Genomic DNA, 23,931 nt, shown 5'->3' with positions numbered 1-23,931 from the left:
ATGCCCTAGGCCAAAGGTAGATGCTCAGCTGTGAGCCCCTAAGTGTCCCTTGTTCTCGCTCTTAAAAAAAAAAAAAAAAACAAACAAACAAACAAAAAAGGCAACTTAAATAAGTGCCCTGGAGACTAATAAGATATATACATATATAATAATATATGTGTGTGCGTATATATATATATATATATATATATATATATATTTTTTTTTTTTTTTTTTTTTGCCAAAAAAGAGGAGAAAATGACATCTGATGATAAGACCTAGCATGTAATGACTCTATGTCACTTTCCTAATGAACTGCTCTGGGGTTTTCTCTGACAGAGGCGTCACTGGTTTAATGTAAGGGAAGAACACGCAGGCGTGGGAGGCAGGCAGGAGGCCTGGGTCCTAGTCCAAACCCCAGCAATCTCTGTGTGGCTTCCCCAGTGAGAGGGCTGGACTGAATTGGCCTGAGGCTCTTTCTCGCCTGAACATTCCAAGAGTTAGTTCAGAGGACAGATGAGTTTCTAAAGTAAATGCACATGTGGAGGAAATGAGGCAGCCAGCCAGCAGTGTTTGTGAGCCTGCATGGAATGAAAGAGAAGGGGGCTCTGATCTGGGGCAATTTGCAGACAGCCTAATGGATGGACGCAAGATGTATTAGTGATCAATGCAAGAGGGAAGGGAGTTGGCTTAATGAGGTTCGAATACAGCTTGATAGAGCCCACGAGGAGAGTCTTCCTGTAGGAGGTGAACCTCTAGTCGTAATGGACACTCTGGACACATTTTAGCCCCTCCTCACCAACTACCTTTTTCCACCCCACTGCCATACTCTCCAGAACTAGAAGGTTCTTCTTTCTCATTCTCAGAATGGTAGGTCTTAGGCCTGATGCTCCTGGTGGGCCATTCAGAGCGGGGGCCTCCCCCCAGTTCCTGGCTAGCCAGCATCAGCGTTGCCTCTCACTGCTGCTGCTGCTGTGGTTACAATTTATTCCCAGAGGGATTTCTGTTCCTGGGAGTCAGTCACAAGAAACCAAACCAGATGGTCCCTCTGACAGTTACTGCCTTGGGAAAGACAACTCCAATCCAGGCCTTGATGGAGGGAGAGTCAGAGCCAGGGAAGAGGAACTTGCTGGGTGCAGCGTGAGTAGAGTTGCTTTCAAACCTGCCTCCCCCGCCCCCCACCCAGCTCCCAGTCATCTCGCGTGTTGGCAACTTAAGAGCTCCTCAGAGACACACATTTTGCAGGCAAGAAATGCTTTTTCACATCAAACACTTGTCAAGTCCTCAGGGAAGTTTCAAAGCACCCCCAAGGGTTTTATACCCATCAGTCCTTGTAACTTCTCCCAGTACTTCCCAATGAGTGCCTCATGCCAAGCTCCTCAGGAGGAAGGAGTTGATGCTCGTGCCTCGTGGGGAGTGGGGCCAATGCTCCTGGCTCTATGTGCATGCATATACCAAAATAACTGCCCTGGGGAAATCATCTAATAGAATCTCAAGATATAGACTAACCAGTGCTATGACCTCCCAGCTGGAGGATCTCGGGCCGGTTCTTAATCTCTGATCCGGGTTCTCAGTCTAAGATACAGATAATGAATGCATAGGGTTTTTTGAAGAGACTGCATGAAAATAATACATGTTAAGTGTTTAGCCTAGTTTAGGCTTATAGTTAAGAATCGGTATTATTATTGACATACCTAAAGATTCTAGGGTCTCTACTTTGGGCCACATGGAAAGATCTGAACAACCTTAGATGAATTATCGGAGCTTCAGCTCCTCATCTATAAAGATGGAGTCCTAATGTGAAACGTGCCACAACACGGTGGAAAGTTGAGGGCATTATATTGAGAGAAATAAGCCAGGTGCCGAAGGCCAAACATAGAATTCTACTTACATAAGGTCCCTAGAATTGTGAAACCCAGAGACAGAAAGTAGAAGGGTGGTTGCCAGCCGCTGGGGGAGGGAGGGAGGAGGACTTAGTGTATAATGGTGTTTGAGTCTGGGAAGATGAAAAAGACCTGGAGATGGATGGACGGTGGTGATGGTTGCACAACAGTGTGAATGTGCCTCACGCCACAGAACCATACACTTCACGATGGTGAAATAGGTAAATTTATGTATATTCTATTAAAATAAAAAAATTTGAGAAGAGTTGGCTCAAATAATCCAGTTGACTGTTACTAGAGATGGAGGTTGGGAACTTGCATTTATATGAAAAACAAATAAACAAAAGACAAGAACAAAAACCCCACCAGGTCATTAATATCCACGCGGTGGGACTATTTCAAGGGTATAGCACGGTTGGTTTCCATCCTCCTCAAATAGCTCGTTTTGATTTCATTAACCTAGCTACTAAGCTGCCCTGCATTTGACACAAATTTTTATGATATCCTGCTCATAAAGCTATAACAAAATTTGACCATATTTGAACAATTCTCTTCAACTGTTCCATGATTCTCCAAGCCATCCTCATATATTTCTAACAAACTTGGGAGTAATGGCTCATTTTGCACAGATTTCCAAAGCTCTGTGCTTTTTGGTTGTGTGGAAAATTTGGAAGAGGTTTTATTTTTCTCCCTGGCTTAGTCTGCCAAGCCAAAGTCAACAGAGCTAACTTTAACTCTCTACTGTTACATGGCAGCTTCCCAAATGTGTTGACACTTTGGTGGATGAGTCAGGTTACAAAACAGAAGATTTGTGGTAGGTGAAGTGCTACATTTCCAACTCAATCAATTGATCAGCAATTATTTATCCTGTGCTGAGGCAGACTTTGTGGGAAGATACAAAATACGAATTGCTTGATCGATATGTAAATATTCATGGAGTGGCTGTTCTGTGCACAACTCACTGGCAATGTTAGGGGGGAGAAGTATCCCAAAATAATACAAAAAGAAGGATTAGGCTAGATTACCATCTATCTGGGGCTTAAGACATTTTCATTTATACATGAAGAGATACCAACAGGACAAAGCTATTCATGGTAAATGTTAAATGAACGACATGGATTGTAAATGACTTAGCAGTGAGAAAGACTGGCAGGGGAGATGAGATTAGATTTAGATCTTAAAGTATGATTAGGATTTTTGCAGGTGAAGGCCAAGGGGTGGATCTAGCTGGCAACATGACACAAATACTAGTCAGGGTGAGGGGCATTTATTATCTTTTTCCTTTTCCATTTCAACACTGAGTTGCTGAGTGTATGTTGCAGGTATAAATGGTCCAGTCAAGAGCTGTCCAGGGGATGCAAGTCTGTGTACAAACACAGCAGGAAGCCAGCTTTGGTCACAGCATGTACAGGAAGTGATTGACCCTGTAAGAGGGAAGGGTCATTTCTGCAAAGGCACAGACAGAAGCATGGACAGATGAGGAGAGGTGAGTAGTTCAGAGTGGCTGGTCTGGGTGTAGACAGTACAGAGCCGGTAGGGTAGGAGGCTGCACAGTGGGTGGGGATTATAGAGGAAGGCCTTATGTTCCTAGCTAAGAAGCCTCAAATGAAAATGCATCAGTAAGCAGTCAACCAAAACAACGGAGTCCAGGATCATAGCTCTACAGTATCTTATGACTTCTCTGGGCAGTTTTATTGCATGTAGAGTTCACTGGCCCTCAGTGAACTTCAGATCTCCCTTTTCCCCAAACAGTAGAGGATTACTCAGATATTATGGTTTACCATGTCACTGATCTAGTATTAACAGCCACCCAACCAAGGGGTACACTACAGATCTATCCTCAATCCCATTATTATAAATAGAATTACCCGTAACTGTGTTATGCTGAATAGCTTATATTTCTTTAGTGAGTAATGGATGAAATGTGCTAATTACTTTAAGAAAGACTCAGTGTCTAACTATGAAGGAAGCATTAGGAAAGAGAAATTTATATATATTTCCAATGACTTATGGTTATTTTGCAAATGTTTTTGAGGAGGGACTTTCTGGGTCTAATTAATAGTATCATCTCTTGACAAATAGTGAGTGGGAGTTTGAGGGAGAGAGTGACAAAACAGGGATTTGGCTGTTAGGATGAGCTTCCTCTATGCATAGTATTCTAGGCTGGAATACAGCAGTGATATCTTGAGTAAGGATTCATCATACAAGCAACATGTTTTATGGAATCACAGAATCCAAGACATGGGACTGTAAAGAGTTTCTGACCCATGCTTGAGCTCTTTCTACAAAGTCTTATGTTGGATTACTTCTGGGGTTGCCCATTGCTTTCCCACTGCAGGCGGAGATGCAGCTCCCCTTTTACATTGAGCCGACAAATGCTTCCTATGTTTCTACTCACTGGTCCTCGATTATGTCTTATGACAGCCCTGCCAGAAGGCCCCCAAAACCACTGACAGAGTTGCAGGCAGCACATATAATGTTGAACATCACTGTCTTTGAGATTAAATGTCTGTTTGTCTATGTATCCATCACTCCATCCATCCATCCATCCATCCATCCATCCATCCATCCATCCAAAAGATGAAGTGAATATCCAATATATGTCATGTATTGTGCCAGGTACTGAGGACCTAATGGTAGCACAAAAGCAAAACTAACCTTGACCTGACCTCATGAATCTTACAGTCTAGCATAAGATATAGGCATTAATCAAAGAATTACAAAGAAATGTAAACTGCAACTACCCTATTGGGTTTGGAGAAGAGATACATGGAGTAATGAGGCTACACAAAAGGGCAACTAACTTAAATGGGTTGATTAGGGAAGGTGCCTTGTGCAAGTGTCAGTGAGCAACTCAGAAGTTGCTGGAATGTTTGTGTGTACTACCTTATAGTCGTACCATAGTTATGGATGTTCCTCATGAATTTATTTTTACCATCTCAAGAAGGACATGATTATCCTAGACCATTTATTCTCCTCAAGGGCTGACATGAGGAAACCACACCAACAGAACGTGTCCTAGAACCTGTAACACCTATGTGAAAACTACATTTAAATTCCAAATACTGATAAAATTAAAGAAAGCTCTGTTTTACTTTTATTTTATTTATTTTTTTTAGCTCTGGGTTTTGCTATCAGTTGTTGTACAATTGAAGATACTTTGTTACTAATAATGGTAACAACAATAAGAAAAATTAACAATTATAAAGCAATTCAGCTTCCAGAGCCTTGGACCCACATGGTCTTGCTAGTTGAGACCCACATGGCTATCCTGAGAAGGGGACACTGTCATCTGTTTCTGCAGAGCCAGAAACAGGCCCAGAGAGATACAGTGACTTAATGAAGGCCACAGGTGGAGGATGTGGGGACTTGCTTTTTATTGAAGTCTGTGCATCCTTTTGTTGTGGGCACACTCTGTTCAGCCTGTCAATGTCTGCTGCAGGCACTGCAAATTTTTTTTTTTTTTAGATTAAAAAAATTTTTTTTAAGATTTATTTATTTATTTGAGGGAGAGAAACTGTATGAGCAGAGGGGAGGGGTAGAGAAAGAGGGAGAGAGAGAATCTCAAGCTGACACTGCACTGAACACAGAACCTGATGTGGAGCTCAATCTCATGACCCGAACTGAAACCAAGAGTAGGATGCCCAACTGACTGAGCCACCCAGATGCTCCACCATTAACTACTTTTAAGCAGGGATATCACAGTAATGATTCTTATTTACCCATTACATTACAGGATGCTTTTAGAATATGACTAGGATTTTATCATAAAACAGGGAAAGAATAAATTCATTAGTAAATATTACTTAGCAGAGAAAGAGTAGGAAGTATAAAGAAAGAAAGGGTGAAAGAAGAAAGAAAAAACATGTTATCTTGTTTTTTTTTAGAGGGAGAAAGCAGGGTTTGGGTGGAGGGGAGGGGCAGAGAGAAAGGGAGAGAGAATCCTAAACAGGTTCCATGCTCAGTGTGGAGCCCAACACAAGGCTTGATCTCACAGCCCTGAGATTATGTCCTTGGCTGAAATAAAGAGGATCCTTAACCAACGGAGCCACCTAAGGTGCCCTAAGAAAAAAACATTTTAAAGGGAAGAATGATCTACTATATAGTGTTAGGCACTTCCAAATTTCATTTTATCCTCTTCGTTAATAGAAAATACCAGAGAGAAAAAGAAAAAGAAAGCCAGAATAAGGGAGAATATGAGACTGATGAAGACAAAGTCAAACCTGGAGAACACAGAATGGAGATCTGAAGGTTGGGAGTTGAACTAGCGGAGAAGATATTGAACTTGCTACAGAACTTGGGGACAAAATGAAAAGAAAGCCTTATCAATTCCATGGTTTGTACTGCCTGAAAGGAGAGAAGACCATAGTTCTTAGGGAAGCAAAACTTACCTCAACATAATATTCTAGAAGAAATTAAAGCTCCCCACAGGGAACTTCAGACTAATAATGGTTATGATTTATGGGTCACTTAGTATGTCTACATGCACTATTTAATTCTTATCACAGTCCTATCATAATGTGATTATTTCCACTATTTTGTAGGTGAGAAAACTATAGCTCAGAGAGGTTAAAAGTGACTTGCCCAGGTCACTCAAACAGTAGGTAACAGACAAAGGATTACAATTTAGGTGTCAAATGCTTCCAAAGCTATGCTTTTAATCCTGGGCTGGGGATATTGACTGTTATTAGTGACCAATATCTCAACCATATCACTATTTCAAGGCAGTAGTGAGTTTCATAAGGCTGTTCCCTTGATGAAACTTGAGGGAATAGCCCTAAAATGTACTTCCACGAAAAAGCAATTTTGCTTCAGGCAAGGGAGGTGGGTCGTGAGTTCAACACAGTTTGTTTGGTGGTTTAGATATCTTTGCTACTTGGATAAATCCGGTGACCTCTCCAGGTCTCAATAAAACAGAAGCAATGCTATTTGTTCCTAACTAGCCCCACAGTTAGGAAAAAACTGAAGTCATGTGAGCAAAGCATTGTCAGCACCTTTGAAGCAAGTACTAATAAAGTAAGAGTTGGAGTCAATAAACCATTTCAAAATATTATTGAATTACAGTTATCCATTCTCAAACTCAGTGAAAACAAGTATTTTCTTCTGAAAAAAAAAAAGATATCAAATTTGTATTTCTGGTGTATTACAGGCAAACATAGTCTTCTGAAGTTGAATCTGTCCATTATAAATAATTAGGCAAGGCTGATAAGAGTGCCCCTGGGTTACTTTCACAGGCAAAATACTAAGACACCTCAGTTGTGGGCTCACGGGGCAATGTGACACATTGTCGTACCTTGAAGAAACTGCTAGTATGGTCTAACATCTTTAGGTTCCTTCATTTCACGATGATTTTTTTTTTTTTTCTGGGCAAAGGAATGAGTGCAGAGTTGGGCAGTGCATGCTTTGGACAGCCTGCTGGACAGGTGACCAAAGGATAGGTCTGGCTCTTTCATGTATGACAGTTAGCTCAGAATAAGACAGCAATGAGCTAGGAAGGTTCCAGAACGATGGCAGAATAAAATGAAGATCCTACTGCTATATACTCCCAGACGTGTTAAATAACAGATAAGAACATTGGCTTTAAAAAGAAGTAGATAGCTAAATTGATAATATGAAAGCAAGGGAAAACCTCTGGGTGAAAAAAATAAAGACAAAAACACGCAACCGTAAGTGCCTAATGCTTCAGCTGCCTAGAGCAGGGGAAAATGTCTATGACTGTAACCTAGTGTTTATCTGTAAACGTCCAAGTGGGAATAGAGACAAAGGCCTTGGTTCACATGAAGCAAGAGGCTGGGATCACATAAGAAGTTGGATTCCTGCACAGGGCTGGTACCCTAAAGGGTTGCACCCTTTATAAAAGAGTAGACTAAGGAAAAAATATATCCTTGGTACAGAGAGGAGCAAAGGAACCTGGCCTCTGACTAGATTCTGAGCACAGTGTCAAGGAGTCTACCCTGAGAATCACAATCCCAGTGTCACAAGAGACTGTTGGGTCCCAAACACAGTGCCTCAGATCCTCAAACTGGGAAATCAATAGAAAATTGGTCCTGGAATGGTGCTAACCCTAGAATACCTGGACAGAAGAAAATGCACAACAGTGCTGGAGAGAAGGCTAGCCACATGGGATCACTTCAGGAGAAGCTCCAATGAACATAACCTCATAGCCCCAAATTACAGAACACATAAGGAAATGACCCACGATATGCCTGAGATATTAGATTAAAAAACCAAGAAGGATTAGTACCCCAAGAATTTCAGAAACAAGAAAAACCCAAAAAGTGTTTAAAATGCTTAAAAATGTATTTAAACATTTCAATATGCTCCAAATACTTAAAGACATGAAAGAACCATGTGATAGAATATTAAGAAAAGAGAACAGCAGGAAGGAACCAGACCTCCATAAAAATGTATAGGAAAATATAGTTATCATTTTTAAATGAATGGAAAGGTTAACCCGACAGATTAGACACAGTTGAATGAAGAAACAGGAAGCTGGAAGGCAGACCTGAGGAGCTGTTCGGCATGAAGCAGGACAAAGTACAGGAACTGGAAGACAGGAGAGAGGGTAAGAACCATAGGATAGACTCTGAGTCCCTGAAGAAGAATACAGAGAGAACAAGAGAGGCAACATCTGAAAAGATAACAGCAAGAGACTTCTAGAATGGACGAAATCCTCAGACTCTAGAAGCACAGTAAATTCTGAATGGGATAAAAGGAAAAAAGTCTGCACCAGACACCTGGAAATGAAACTGCGGAACAGCCAGAACAAAGAGACGACCTTGAAAACAACTAGAGGGGGAAAACTACAGAACTTAGAAGGGATAATGAAAGAAAAAGGCAACTTCTCAATAGCTCCAGAGGTCAGGAGGGAAAGGAACGGTACGAACAAAATGTCAACCTCTATCAATTGTACTCAGCTAAGCTGTTATTCTAGAATAGTGGCAAAATAAAAAACACTTTCAGACAAAGTGAGACAAAATGAGAAAGTTTACCTGCTCCACACCTTCCATGAAATACCTGTGAAAGGTATATTCTAGGGAGGAAACTGAATTCCAAAAGAGTGGATGTAAGAGGCCAGCAAGAATAAACCATGGCCAGGGGAAAGCTAGGTTTGGGACAGTCCCCGTCTTTGATGGTGTTCCCAGAATTGCTCTAAGAGCAGCTCAGCAGGCCGATCTGCTGCTCGGGGCATTACCATCAGCCACAGGCCGCCCTGGGAAGCTGACTAGTCGCCCAAGTACACTGCGAGGCTATGCAGCAGGAGAGCTGAGAGCCCACGCTCTGGAGGCACACAGACCTGCTCGCAGCACGTGCTAGTTGTGATTTCTTTCTGGAAAGTTGCTGAATCTCTGTAAGCCTCACTTTTAAGTGGGGGCTAGTAACATATTTTATAGATATATGTGTAAAGATTCTAACACAGCACCTGACACAAACCTACTTAATAAAAGAGAACAGTTACTATAATTAGTATTAGCACAATAACCTTTGCTAATTGATTGGTTTAGTGAGCAGTGCATACCTTCATTTAGATTAATAAAGAAGTTACATGTCCCCAGATTTACCGAAGGAGAGAAAAATAAACAAGAGCATTAATATTGATAGAAATTTACTGGGCACCAGGTGCTACATACTATACACTCAGCATCGCACTATTCCTGGCCTTTGAATGCCTCTGACTGCACGACATCTAAGCAGCTTCTCTGTTAGCATCACCCTGGTGCTGGCTGAAACTGGACTGCTGGTTTTCATTAAAACTATAGGGAAGTGGCTGGCAAGTTTCTGAAACACTGTGTTTGTTGACCACACTTGATTTGGAAGATCTATCCTGGTTGGGTTTTTTTTTTTTTTCCCCCTTTAAAAAAATTAAATTTGCCAACATATAGTATAACACCCAGTGCTCATCTCATCAAGTGCCCCCCTCAGTGCCCGTCACCCCGTCCCTCTGCCCTCCTCCCCTTCCACTATCCCTTGTTGGTCTCCCAGAGTTAGGAGTCTTTCATGGTTTGTTTCCCTCTCTGATTTTTCCCACTCAGTTCCTCTCCTTTCCTTTATAATCCCTTTTACTATCTTATATTCCACATATGAGTGAAACCATATGACTATTTTCCTTCTTCAATTTACTTATTTCACTCAGCATAAGACCTTCCAGTTCCATCCACGTGGAAGCAAATGGTGGGTATCTGCTCTTTCTGATGGCTGAGTCATATCCCACCGTATAAATAGACCACATCTTCTTTATCTAGTCATCTGTCGAAGGATTGTGGCTCCCTCCACAGCTGGGCTATTGTGGACATTGCTGCTGTGAACATTGGGGTGCAGGTATCCCAGCGTTTCACATCAGTATCTTTGGGGTAAATACCCAGTAGGGCAATTGCTGGGTCGTAGGGCAGCTCTATTTTTAACTTCTTGAGGAACCTCCACACTGTTTTCCAGAGTGGCTGCACCAGTTTGCATTCCCACCAACAGTGCTAGAGGGTTCCCCCCTTTTTTTTTTTTTGGTTCCCCTTTTTTTAAAACCACTTTCTGCAGTTACCTCTGGCCACAGGAAAAATCAAAATAGAGCAGAGAGAAAATACAGATCTGCTGCTTTCTCTTAAACACACAGGACGAAGCCATGACATTTAGGTGCATGTGAACATGGGGAGGTGAGGGGAGGCAAAAAAAGGCCCGGACTACTGACAGCTCTGTGCGAGAGCCAATCATTTTTACAATTCATTAAAAGACACTCATTTGCCTTAGTCTCTAGGTCCACACATAAGTCTGTTCCAATGACAAGAGCACAACACACAAAGCACAGGCGAGTCCAGGAGAGAAGCTGCAGAGGGTCTAAAGTCTTGTTGGCAGAGGCCGGGCAGTACTCTCCAGCAGGAACAGAGGTGTAAGTATAAATTCTGGGCTTTCATGCAAAAATACCAGAATAGGCACTCTTTATTTATTTATATTTTGTTATCAATCAAATAAACTGACGTCCGAAGCAGAGCTCCCTCTGGCCACCTGCTTGTTTCAGTGTTTGCAGAAGTGACTTTGATTCATGTTTCCATGCAACACATGCCCTTTCTCTCTCTTCTTCTCTTACCTTCCCTCTGTCTCAATGCCCTCAAATCAAGACTGAAGGGACTTCGGGGTGCTGAGTTGTTCCTTTGTTTTGGGGACTTTTATTTAAAAAATACTAAGTACTTTATAAGTTTACTATCTCACATACTTCTCACCACTCTCTGATACAGCATCACTCCTGTGGCCACAATAAGGAAACTGAGAGCCAGAGGGGTTGTGTGACTTGCCCACCTCACCTGCTCTGCTAGTTAGGGCAGGGTCTACAGGGACCTGTCCAGGACACCCTGCTACCCTCTTCCTAAGACAGGGCTCTGGGTGAGAGCAGTGGGGTGGGGCACTGGGAAACAGCAACATGTGGGGGTATCAAGAAGTTTGGGTTCCCATGATGTGAGCCTTTCCCCTAACCACCCAGGTAATCCTGAGCCTAACACCCCTGGGTCTCCGTTCCTTCATGTGGATTAGATGGTCACTAAGATATCTGGCCTCTTCACTCTGAGTCTCCGAGTGCTTATGCCTCCATCACGGGTAAGGACGGATGAAAAGCTGGGACCCAGGAGGAAGCACATTTCTAGCTCTCACCATGGCACCCAGCATCCGTTCTATTGCACCCTGGCCATGGTAACTGGTTGATTACAAACAAGCCGATGGTTGGCTGGGAGACCCGGCAGTTTGAGATGTCTGAAGTCAGGCTTTACTACAGTCCTTTCGAGTAAGTAGCTGCAAAACTGCTAATTGGATTCGGCAAGTTGCTGAGTCACCATCGGGTAAGATCAAGTTGCTCTGCACAGACGATGAGTCCCATCCTGTCAGCAGCTGAGAACATTCCCTTTGTGATTAAAAAGAACAGGAGCACGAGAAGAGAGAGACGCGCAAGTGGATTGGCTTTTACAATTTATGACATGTAATTAAAATCTAACAGACCACAATTAGAAGGCATCCACCACAACCTTATTTTACCATTTGTCTTTTAATTAAATGTGTCCCATGATTTAGTTCTAACTTGGCACAGATTTCTGATGGGGACAGGGCAGAGAAAACACACAGAGCTCAGAGTCCTGATGGATTGGTTATGACATCTTCTTGGAGGAAGAGGGTAGAGAGAAGAAGCTCAAGTGTTTCATATAAATCACTGATTTTCCTTCCTCGAGATCTTTGCACATCGCAACAGAGAAATTAAATGAGCCTGGCCCTTCACAAAACCACCACTGGGCACACGATGGATTCGGAGAAACCCTGCGAAGGGGAGCAAGGGCAGACCTGGTGAAGGACTTTTTTATCTTCCAGAATTGATAGGGTGATAAGTGGGAGGAATTTACCTTTATGCCGTAGAAAAGAAACGTTTGCTAGGGCACTGGGGTGTAACTCCGGGTGGGAGAAGTAATCTTTAAATGGAAGAAATTCAAGAGAGTCCTTTTCTGTGGAATTAATGGCTGCCCACAAATGAGCCATGGGACAAGGGTGCTGGGAGTGGGGGGTGCTGCAGGCCACCTTAGGCTTCTACCAAGCTCACCCCCCGAGCCAGAAACAGGCAAGGGAGAAGCATTTATTCATCTGCTTTGTAATTTGGAGTTGGCATGAACGGAGATACTCCACTTTAGAATCTTCAGGAGGATCTATGATTGGAGTTAGATTTACTGACTCCATTTTAAAGGATTTCTCACTGGAATGAATGCTGGAGGAGACAGAATTGAAGGCAGGTCCCATAATGGATCATTTTTAAGGCTTGCTTTGCTCAATAGAAAAAAGTTGTCAGTTGCATGCTGGGAACTGCTGCATTTTTTTTTCCCCCATTTAATTCACCCACCATCAACTGTCTAGGACAGCAGCACCCGGTCCCTGGGCTGGAAGATGCCATTTGCCTAATAAGCTAGAGACTGAAAGTCCAAGTCTATTGGCCTAAGTCACTTCATTGGCTACTCTTGGCTTTCCTCCCTTCGCGACACACCAAAGAGGCTCAACTTCTGTGATTTCCCAAAATAGTTAAAAATCACTAGGAGAGGTGGTAGGATCCTTTATGGAAAGTTATGTTCCAAAATATCATTTATTACAGTGAGTTTGCACCTAGAATGCATGCTCTAAACCCCAAAGCAACGCTGCATAAGGCGTCAGGATTCTAGCCTAGCCTCTCAAAGTCTGCCTAACTTATGTTTATGAAGTTGACCTCAGCATGAAAAATGAAGCAAAAAGTTCCAGGTTGAGTTAACAGGGTGCCTAGCAAAGCAACATCCAACACGGCGAAGACGTTGATCCTGTAAGAATGGGTTGACTAAGAGAGATGCTTAGAGACCAGTTGGAAAGTTGAAAGAGCCTCTGAATAGTCATCTTTTAAGTGACTGTGCCTTTCCGCCCAGGCAGAAATAAGCAGTCACCGAGGAACCCCTTCAATCCTCTGCCACCAGACCCACACCTCGCCAGCACTCACACCCTTGTTTTCTCTTTCCCTACTCTCTCTCCTCCTCCCGAAGGCTTAACCCCAGCACAGCCACGTGCATTCTACTGCCTCCCAATTCTGGGGTGCTTTGTCTGACAATGGTGCTTTCTCTCTTCTGCATCTGCAACCCTCCTCTTCCTGGGCCTTCTCCTGCCCTCCCACCAGTATTTAGAGAAGCCTAAGTCCATCTTTTGATGGGGCCTCCTCTCTGGCTCTCTTTTATGTCTCGCCTCTCCGTCGGAGCCAAAGTCTGTGTAAATGCCTCATGTCCGCTAGCTGTACTCATTTTCCAGTGACCGCAATCCTGTCTCATCAAGACGGTTGAGGGGCTGAGGTCCAGTGTGGACTGTGCTCACCACCTGTGGGATTGGGTCTGTGGGTGAAGTCACAGAGTCTTCTCATTTGTTCTTTGGGAGATGCCTCACGTCAGCCCCTGCCTGGGACCCTTCCCGCAGGGGCAGGATTAGTCTGAAGAGGAGGAGGGCAGGAGGGCTCCCTTTTTCCCACCTCAGGATGTCGGCCCCTCCAGGGAGGTAGGGAGTGGATTTCAGGGAAGGGAATTTTGGGGGCCTGACTGGGGCTATACACAGTATAGGAGCCATCTCTTCACATCTCACTATGTCAGTATTAACACTGTGTCTTGATCTTGACCTGTTTGATTCCTCTATCTACTCCTTAATGATACCTCAATTCAGTGAAGAAGAGAGATGCCATTTATCGGGCCGCCTCCAAAGTCAACAAACCCAATCAGTGACTACTGTTTCAGCCTAACCTTGTGCAAGTCAAAAAGCAAAGTAGCAACGATCCAATCCACAGTGTTCGGGTACAAGGTGACACGGAGTTTGTATTTGCCGATTGAGTGAATGAAAGGTACTCAGTACTGGCAGGAAGTAGTTGGACCAACTTATCTTCAAGTACTGTTCTGGGCTCTGTCACTGACTAGTCGTGTGTCCTGAAACCGGTTGTTCAACCTCTCTGAGCCTCAGTCATATTTTTAAGACAAAATGATGTACTGTCTGCAGTACACTTACTGGGCATACATGAATAATCAAGGCTGGTTCTTTTTATTTTCAGTTTTACCCTTAAACTCTGATTCTTGCCAGAGGCCATGATGCCTGGTGCTGGCCTCCTGCCTGCCCCTCACCATTCTTGGTAAGGCAAAGGGTCAAGCTCTTACAGCACATTAGCCGCGAAGCCTGGGATTCCCGAAGCTCTCAAGATTATTTTCTCTTAACCTTGTCTGCATTTATCTGGTCGCGCCCTTTGTACCAAACATACTGTTCTTTTCACTAGAAATGAGTCCCTGAGACACACTTATTTCTCTCTTTTGCTCAAAATGGGAGGGGTCATCTTCTCCCTTGGTTAGCTATGAGAAAAGAAGCTCCAGAACGCCAATGGGAAAGGTTTTGGGGGCAAAGGTAAAGCTCTGGGAGGCATGGGCTCTGGTGCTCATGCTGGTGAGACAGAGGCGGGGGTGGGTAGAGGGGAGGAGGGTGAGGGAGAGAAGGGTCACAGTGGGAATTTGCTTGAGGCGGGGGGCGGGGGTGAATGAAATGATTTGTTGAAGTCATTTCAGATAAACTCTCGATCTTAAGAAACAGTCCAGGGGAAAGCCCAGAATAGCTTGGAATTGGAGAAAAATAGAAGGTTCAGCTACAATTTTAAGAACAATCCATCTCTCAATTCAATAACTAAAAAAGAGATGCATCGTAGTAATCTAAAATGGGCTGATAATCAATTGCAGTAATCAATAAGAAAAGGTTATTTAGCAACAAAGTGAAGGCTGATAGTCTGACTCTCAAGATCACGTGTGCAGTTTTGGCAAATGACCGAACTCCTCCGCGCCCCACTGCAAGGTACGCTGGTGGTTGCCGCTCTAGGACCCACCCGTTCCCGTTCCACCTTCCCACGTTGTGGTATCCAGGCTGTAAGACCGTCGTCCCCAGCGATCCCAACCGCCTGTAGTCACGTCCCTGTGCAATGCCCTGTCACATCACACCGTACACACTCCACACAAACCTGGCAGACACGACAGTACGTTACTTGCTTTCATGCCTCATGAGAACCCATAAGCAAACCCATAGGCTGTAGCTTCAGAGCGTAGCCGGAATCGACTGCTCCCCATCACCTCTGCCACCACCGTGCAAATCAGCACTCTCTCTTGTCTGAATTATTCCGAGAGTCTAACTGGTCTTCCCGCTTCGCCCCTTGCCTCCTTAGAGCAGCCAAAGTAATGCCGTTCAAACACTAAGTCACATCATGTCACCTCTGCTCAAAACCTTCTAAAATCCTCTCACTACATTAGGGTTAAAGCTGGTGTCCTTTCCATGGCCTACGAGAGTCCATGCGACCTGGCCCCCACTGTTATTTCTGATCTCATCTCCTACGATGCCCATCACTGTCGCCGTTCTACCTACCATGGCCTCTCTTGGTTGGGGCCCCCTGCACCATCTATCCCTCAAACCTGAGGCATGCACCTGCCCTTGAACCTGGTTCACTTCCCTGACTTTTATCCATGGCACTTAGCACAATCTATAAGACACTGCATATGTTACTCACTCCTTTTATTATCTGTCCCCATAGAATATAAACTACGGGGACAGGGCTTTCTCTTCAGTTTTGTTCACTGCTGCAGTCTTTGAGCCTGGCAAACACCAGGGGCCTAATACACAGTAACAGGTGTCGACACCGATTACTATTGCATGACATGCACTGTTTCAGGCACGGCAGCGACAGGCACGAATGAGACCTGACCCCATTCTAAGAAAGCGCGCCCCTTTCCCCCTCCACACTCCAGCCTCCTCCTGACCAAGCCCCTAGTCTCACCAGCCAAATCTGGCTGCGATTTACTGAAGCTCCAGGCTTGGGTAGGTGCTGCCTGCAAAGAAGTTGGGCTTGAAAAAACTAAGAGGACTCTGATATCCTCGTTGGCTGGGGGACTCTGAATGGCAGACGCTCAATGAATGACAAGGGGCCCAGAAGGCCACTATCTGGATTACACTCAAAGTGCAAATATGAATATGTGGCAACCAGACAAGAAGCTGCCACTGTCAACACGTAAATTGGATACCAATGGTATGGAAGACCAACTGTGTGTGTGTGTGTTTCCTCACCCACGTACCATCTAAGGACCGCTGTCTTTGTTCACTAGGGTGGGCTCTGACTTCTAGAAGAAAGCCTGCCCAGCTTCGGGCTGGTCTCAGCCGTGTACAAAGGTAATTATCTGCTGGCTGCCTGGGAAGGTATGGTATCAAATAGATTACTTTAGTGATTACAATAATGAAAGGAGCTATCAGGGCTGGAAGATATTTTTTGTCTTCCTAATTGAAGACTCTAAATAAGGGTGAAAATATGAGCTGGGGAGGAATGTCCTGATTAATCCGTCTGATAATTACAGCGCCTGCCAGTTGGGGGCTTGGCTCTACATCACAGGCTTTTGGGGTTCCTTTCAGTGGCGAGCTTTTCTTAGTGCTCTCCTCTGACTGTACCATACCGGGTCAAGAGGGCTCACTTTGGGATAAAAAGTGGTTGTTAAGGCCCATTGATTTATTTATTCTTTCATTTGCAGCAATGGACATTTTGTGCTTTCCTCAAACAGACCTTTTTATTCTACTGTCTTTGAAAAGAGGTAATAAAGAATCAATTACAAGAGATAACACACAAACAGAAATTGGTATTTATCTATGCGGGATACCTGCTGAAAAATAAAAAGATCATTAAACCACAGGCACACACAATGAAGTGGGCCTACTTAAGGCTGCCCACCACCGATACGAGTGTGCCCTGGGTCTCAAACGGAAGATTCATTCCTCACCAACAGGAGAAAAGGAGCCAAGGGTGAGGTCACGGGGGGCAGTCGTGCCCTCTTCCCGAGACCCTGGCAACCCCTCCTTACTTTGGGTTTCCAGGAAATCTCTTTAGAGGCCATTTGTCCCTGAGAATTTGGCGCTACAAGAAGCCAGAAAGTGGAACGAGGCTAATAATAACTTCATTGCTGTTCTCGTCCTTATTCAGAAACTCACTTTTATTTTTTTTAATGGCTCTTTTTCTAGGAGCCATTAAACCGTTTTGTGGATATATTTGTGGATGCTAATTTTGGCATAAACGTTATAGGTTATGGCATAAACACCATTTCTTTTCCTAAAGAGTGCCAAACGCTACAGTTAATGATGTGACTAGGCTGGGGAGAATGATCGAGGTGATCATCACTATCTCCTCGGCCACCAACATTTAATTGCCAAATCCAAACAGACCTTGATGGGGCTATTTTCTTTATGATTGTTCATTACATCGTATATTTATGTTTCATCGTGCTTTTCTGCCTGTATGTTGTATTTGCCAATAGACCTTGATGGGGGTATTTTCTTTATGATTGTTCATTATATCGTATATTTATGTTTCATTGCACTTTTCTGCCTGTATGTTGTATTTGCCAATAAAGAGGTAAAGCAGTTTAATGTGCCACCTACCAAGAGGTTTCTGGGCTGTGGCCTGCAGTACCTTCTGTGCTGGAACGGCAGGACTGCTTCTGAGCTCTGATGTGCACTGTAGAGGTCAGTGAGCACTTGCCCTATGCTCTGCACTTTATTCACTTTGGTTCTAAAGCAAAGAAATGGTGAGCTTCCTCCTGCCCACCCCCCTTCCTTATGCAAAGCTGGCCAAGATATGGGAATGAATAGAAATTGGTGGGTAGAAGAGTGGAGGCTTAGGAATCAAATCGCAGCTCTGCTACTTACTTGCCATGTGGCCTGGGGAAGTTGCCCCCCAAAGCCTCTGCTTCCTCATCTGCAAACAGAGATCATCATAGTACCTATTTCAGAACTGGTGTAATGCGTAGTTTGTTAACAACACACTGATTCAGTTTGGGTGTTGATGGCTGTGGGTCCCAGAATTCCCAATTCAAAGAGGTTCAGGGAATGCAGAAATGTGTTGGGCCAAGTCTGTCTTCCAAGAGGAGGGCAGGTGAGAGGGCTGTCCCTGTGGCAATGGCTTTGGTTTGGTTATTCTGCCTTTCCAAGCTCTGCTCTCCCACATACGCCAGCTTCTTCATCCCTAGACTTGTGCCAACAGGTCCAGGCTTCTCACCTGTACAGGAAAACATCTTCCCTGAGGTTCTCTCTCAAGTGTGAGGAAATGCTCCTAGAAGCTGTCAGATATCTTACACCTTCCTCTTACAAATCACTGGTCCCAGTTGGGTTAGGGCCCATTCCTAGGCCAATCCCTGTCATGGAGGAAGCGCCATGCACTGATCGGCTCAGAAGTAGGTGGAAGAAATGGAATGACCGTCATTACCTGAGACAAGTTAGGGGACTGCCTTGGAGCTGAGGGAGGTGGTGGTGAGGGGGAGGGTCAATGCTCCAAACTGTAGGGCTGCCATATAATCTGTATGGGTAGGAAGATGTTGAGGAAAAAATGCACAGTGAGTGTTACACATACATAAAATGTTCCTAGCATATAATTAAATCTACATGAATGGAAACTTATTATGGTCGTTGTGTAAATAAGACATTTATTAAATGCCTGTTGAAATAATACGTTTGTTTTTTACTTTCTCAAAAGAGAGTGAAAACAGCTAACATTAAACTCAGCACGTTTCTACGAATATGCTTTCCCAGCCCCTCTTTTCCGTCCTCTCTTCGACTCCTCCAGAGCATGGCATCTACCCACAGTGATCTCCCTTACGAAGCCACCCTCACATGAAAACAATTTCGGTGCACGGGAGAGCCTTCAGCAACAGCACTACAAACATGATTTCGTTCTAGGCCAGGCTTGTTACTGATTAAATGCTACCATGAAACTTTCATTAGGTTATTAGGGAGCATGGCTTTCACCTTCTAATATTCAAGCTGTTTTGTACAGTTGCAAAGAGACAACAAAACTAGGGGCATTGATTAAATTGATTCTGTAAATCAATATGAACACTGTAGCCTCTCAACCACTGTAAGAAAGGTAACGTATGATCTTGGCCTCATCTGCTGTCCAGATGCTTGCGGTCAAGGTCCCCACAACAGGGACAGTTGCTGTGGATTTCAGTCTTACAGCTGGGTGGACCGAAGGAAGGCTCTGTGGTTTCCAGTGTGACGGATGAGTTTGAGGGATGAGTCACCAATTTAAGACGATCCCATCAAGGGATTTTAGAGATGGGAAGAGCAAAAGTTTCAAAAGGGGATGGAAGATACCACTTAACAGGATACTGGACTCCCAAAAGGACTTTTCTCAAGGTTCTCAAGAGGGCTGGATTACAGCCAGGAGAATCCTCAAAGCTCAAATTACTAAACAGAACCTATAAGGCAGGGAATTGATGTTACTGATCTTTTGGATATATATCCTGCTCCTGCTCCACAATCCTTATATACACCCCCAGCCCCATCCCCACCCAAATGCTTATGCACCTATACACAACTCAATGGCCATCGGGCAAGAGCATTATCTCTCGGGAGTACAGTGACCCCACTTCTCAGCAGAACTGTGGACTTCTGCTTTTTTCCATCTATAGCCAATTCCCCCAAAGACTATGTATGATGACTTTTTTTTTCCTATTTAAAGAAATCCTAATGGGATAGGACGTTTACCTGTTTAGAATACTATTACTAGATTCCCTCCTTATTTTAATGCCCACAAACATATCCTTCTCTTTGCAGACACTCAAGAAGCATGAGGCCGATGCAGAAGGGGAGGTGGTGAGGGTCATGGGAGGAGGGAAAGGAGGGGTAACCAACCAACCAAATAAGCCACCAAACAAAACAACAAAAGAAAAATTCTGCCTAAAAGAGGAAAACTGCGCAGACAAAAAGAAGTCTCCAGGTCTTCTAAAGGCTCTCCATAGCAAAGTTCTCATTGAAGTTAATGCTTCGAAGATTATAGAGATAACAGGAAAATAGAAAATATGCTTAATAAAAAAAAAAAAAACCAACACCTACTGGAATTCCTGAGAATTGTCATCCTTATCCCCATCCTTATCCCTTAGACTAACTGACTTGGCTCTTCTGAGGAAACTATGTTTAGAATCAAAGGGATAAGAAATCTGGGAAGAGAAGAAATGCAGGAAGAAGGGCCAAAATAAGAGATGGGATGACGATGAAAAGCAACATTGTGGGAGGGTGGGAACTCGTACCCCAAACTGGATCAGTGAAGAGTGAGGCACCAGCAAACGCCCCATGAGCCCCGTTGCAATGTTAGTGTCCTGCTCCCAAATAATAAATGAAGATTTGGGAGTAAGCAAACCTAGACCAAGTAGACTTTGGAAAAAAGGCTGGTCCAAGCTACTCATTAGTCTCAGGACGAGGAGAGGCAAGCCTGTCTTTTCCCAGAATAACCCACCTAGCCGATGGTCGCAAGGGGCAGTGTAGCTGCAGGAGTGAGTGGGGGCACTGGTGACACCAGCTGAAGCGCATCCACTACAGCGTGGCTCAGGAAGGCGGGCTCACCCCGGAGATCCTGGGGAAATGCCCCCAGCTGCTTGGGGTGCTAATGCCATCCGTAGTTCAGGAGAATCAGCAGGAGACCGGGGAACAGCAGCACACCTGTGTGGGCCCAAAGCTGCCATGACCCCTACCCTCTGTGCTCTCTGGCGTCCACACCTGCGGTCAGCACACGGCACCTGCCCACCCGGTGGGGGGCCTCCTGTACAGAGGCCCATTTGGAAGAGTAGAAGTTGAAAGGGGAAATGTGGTCACACCAGAGGTTGGTTCAACTGTTCCTCCCCAAACCTAAGGTGCACTGTTCTAAGTGAGGCATGAATGCTCGGCCCCTGTTGGGAGGCCTGCCTATGTAAGCAGAGGCCAGGGGGAGGCGGGCAGCCCATCTGCTGAGTCAACTGGTGGGGCGCCGCCTGGGCCTCCCGGGGGACCCACCTGTTCAAAGGATGTGGTGGCCGGAGGCTAGTCTGTTTTGTTTAGACTGTGCATATTCAGCCTCAGTGAGGCTCCTGAGGAGGCCAGGGAGGAGGGACAGAGTGCACAGACATTTATTTTCTCAAAGGCACTGCCTACAAAAGACGGAGCAGGTGAATGACGGGCCATGTGTCCCGGAGCGCCAGTCTTCAGGAGGGCTGGTCCGTCCGCACAGGGTAGACACCAACCAGTTGCTCCCCAACCTCTCATTGCCCAGATCAGGGGTCTGTGTGCTTCATGGGATAAAAGGCAAGCAGCTTGGGAAGCCTGGGTCCTTTGAGGCACCGGGAGTGCTGCGACAATACTGGGTGCGGGTTGGTGAATATCCTCAACGTGCCTGCTTAGACCAAGCCGAAGGGTTTTGCTGTTTCAGAAAAGCAAGTGACAGAGAGTAGAGGTGAAAGGGAGATTTAAAAAGAATCTTTTTTCTTAATGCTTTGCTTCATACTGTTAGCCACTCATTTTTAAAGGTATGGACCAACTCATTTGGTGCTTAATTTTGATTAGAAATTAAAAAACCCAGCACAGGCTTCTGCTTCTACAGACTTAAGAAACCTCCATCCCTGACTTACTTCCTTGGGAAAAACTAAAGTGGCTTCAAAGATCCCAAGTGTCTTAAAACCCCAGAGTCAGGCCCCCCCCGCATTGTGAGCTCCTGCCTCTTACTTTCCATTTAAAGAACCATTCACACCTTCACACCTGTGTCTTATCACACCTTAGATGAAGAGATGCTGAAGGGCAGATGTCAAGGCTTCTGGCCCCGCCAGGTACATGTTCTCTCCCAGTCCGCGGGTGGCAGGTGCCAGTGTATGGAGGCTCTTTGGCCTGCTTTCCACTCTGGACTATAACATTTGGTGGTTAAAAGCAAGGAGTCTGGGGTCCTTTAAACCCTAGCTCCGGTCCTGGCTTTGCTCTATGACCTGGGGGGAGGTGTTTTTTTTTTTTTTTTTTTTTTTTTTAATTTTCTAAGCCTCAATTGCTTCACTGGTGAAATGGGGTCAATTACAGCATCTATCTCGGAGAGCTGTTGAATGGATTGAATAAAATACCGTAAGTGATGCATTTAGTAGGATGACTCCAGAGACCCCAAGGACGGGGAGATCTGGATCGAGATCAAGCTCACCTCCTCTCCTTTGCTCTGAAATGCCATGTGAGCATGTGGCAGCATGGGGAGCTCTCCTGGACAAGGACTATAGAAAGAGGCCTAGAAGGGTGACTGCTTTTCAGTAATATTCCAGGATTCTGCTATGAGAAGGGAAGTGGCCAATATTCGCCTGGGAAGCACGTGTCCATCATGCAGATGTTTCACACTGAGTTAATTCACCTCCCATGCACAGGCTGTCAGGGACCCTGAGGGCCCGAGGCCACAGTTCCATCTTCTAAGCAATTTTTAATTTCCTCTAAGTGTAAAAACCAACCCACTGCTTTGATTTTAATTATTGCCTCCCAGGGAAGGATGGGTCAAGAACAGGGCCACAGTCCCAACTTGGCCAAAGATGGAATGGCTGAGTTAGAAACTAGGATTCTTGTTCTCTTGACACATGCAACAACTTGTATGGATCTCAAGGACATCTGGCTGAGCAAAACGACCAATCTCGAAAGGTCACTCAATGATTCTATTTATTTAAAATTCTTAAAATGACAACATTATAAAGATGGAAAACAGATTAGAGATTGGTAGGCAGCGAGGGGTGGAGGGAGGATGGGGGAGACTTAAGGGAGTATAGGGAGATCTTTTTACAACAGAATCATTCTGTATCAGATGGCAGTGGTGGTCACGCAAATCCACACACACGGTGCAGTGACACGGAGCTGTGTACCCACGTGCACACACACACGACCAACCCACTGGTTTGCTTTGCAGGGAGTCCTCATACGATTATCATTCAAATAACAGGCCAGTGTCCTCTTTTTCAAAGTTGGAAATTACTGAGCTAGACATCTGGATTCTTGTTGTCAAGGTTGCTTTTTTTGGGTGGGGTCGAGGGGGGGGTGCATCTTTCACTGTATCTAAAATCAAGGCATTGGAATGTTTTCTCAATTTTTAAAATTTAAATTCAACTTGCCAACATATAACACCACTGCTCATCACATCACGTGCCCTCCTTAGTGCCCATCACCCACTCACCCCATCCCCCACCCCCGTTCCCCTTCTGCACCTGTTTCTTGCTTCCCAGAGTTAGGAGTCTCTCATGGCGTGTCTCCCTCTCTGATTTTCCCCCACTCAGCTTCCCCTCCTTCCCTACGGCCCCTTTCAGTATGTCTTATATTCCGAATATGAGTGGAAACCATAGGGTAATTGTTTTTGTCCAACTGACTTATTAGAATGTTTTCAAAACCAAATCAAATCATTGCAGAGGGAGAAACCACATGATCCAACTCACTGCCTGATGTGTTATCATTCTGCCAATTCAACGGGGGCTAGATAGTCCGTGATCTGAATGATGGGACACGTTATAGCACCTTCCTCTCTCTCCCTCACGTACTGTCCCCTTGCCCCCAGGATTTCCCAAGGGCTGACGTTGAGACTTTGCACCTGCAGTGGTGCTGGATGTCTGTCCTGCCAGTGCTCAGGCTGTACGCTGGTGGTTAAATGCTGTGAATAAGGCTCCTAGGTCTTACCAGACTTGATACTGTATCCTACAGAGCAAAGACAACAAGAACAACAACAAAATGCAATAAATGCACAACC

At 44.7% G+C, this 23,931-nt stretch overlaps 1 protein-coding gene across 3 annotated transcripts in view; it reads right to left on the bottom strand.

Annotated features, from left to right (window-relative positions):
* FARS2 (phenylalanyl-tRNA synthetase 2, mitochondrial) overlaps positions 1–23,931 on the bottom strand; it is a 375,390-nt gene that overhangs the window by 5,129 nt on the left and 346,330 nt on the right. The gene's annotated exons all lie outside the window — the stretch shown is intronic.

The sequence above is a fragment of the Canis lupus genome, chromosome 35, assembly GCF_003254725.2.
Source record: "Canis lupus dingo isolate Sandy chromosome 35, ASM325472v2, whole genome shotgun sequence".
NCBI lineage: Eukaryota > Metazoa > Chordata > Mammalia > Carnivora > Canidae > Canis > Canis lupus.
Note: the sequence above shows the minus strand (reverse complement) of the source record. Positions and strands in the feature narration are given on the sequence as shown.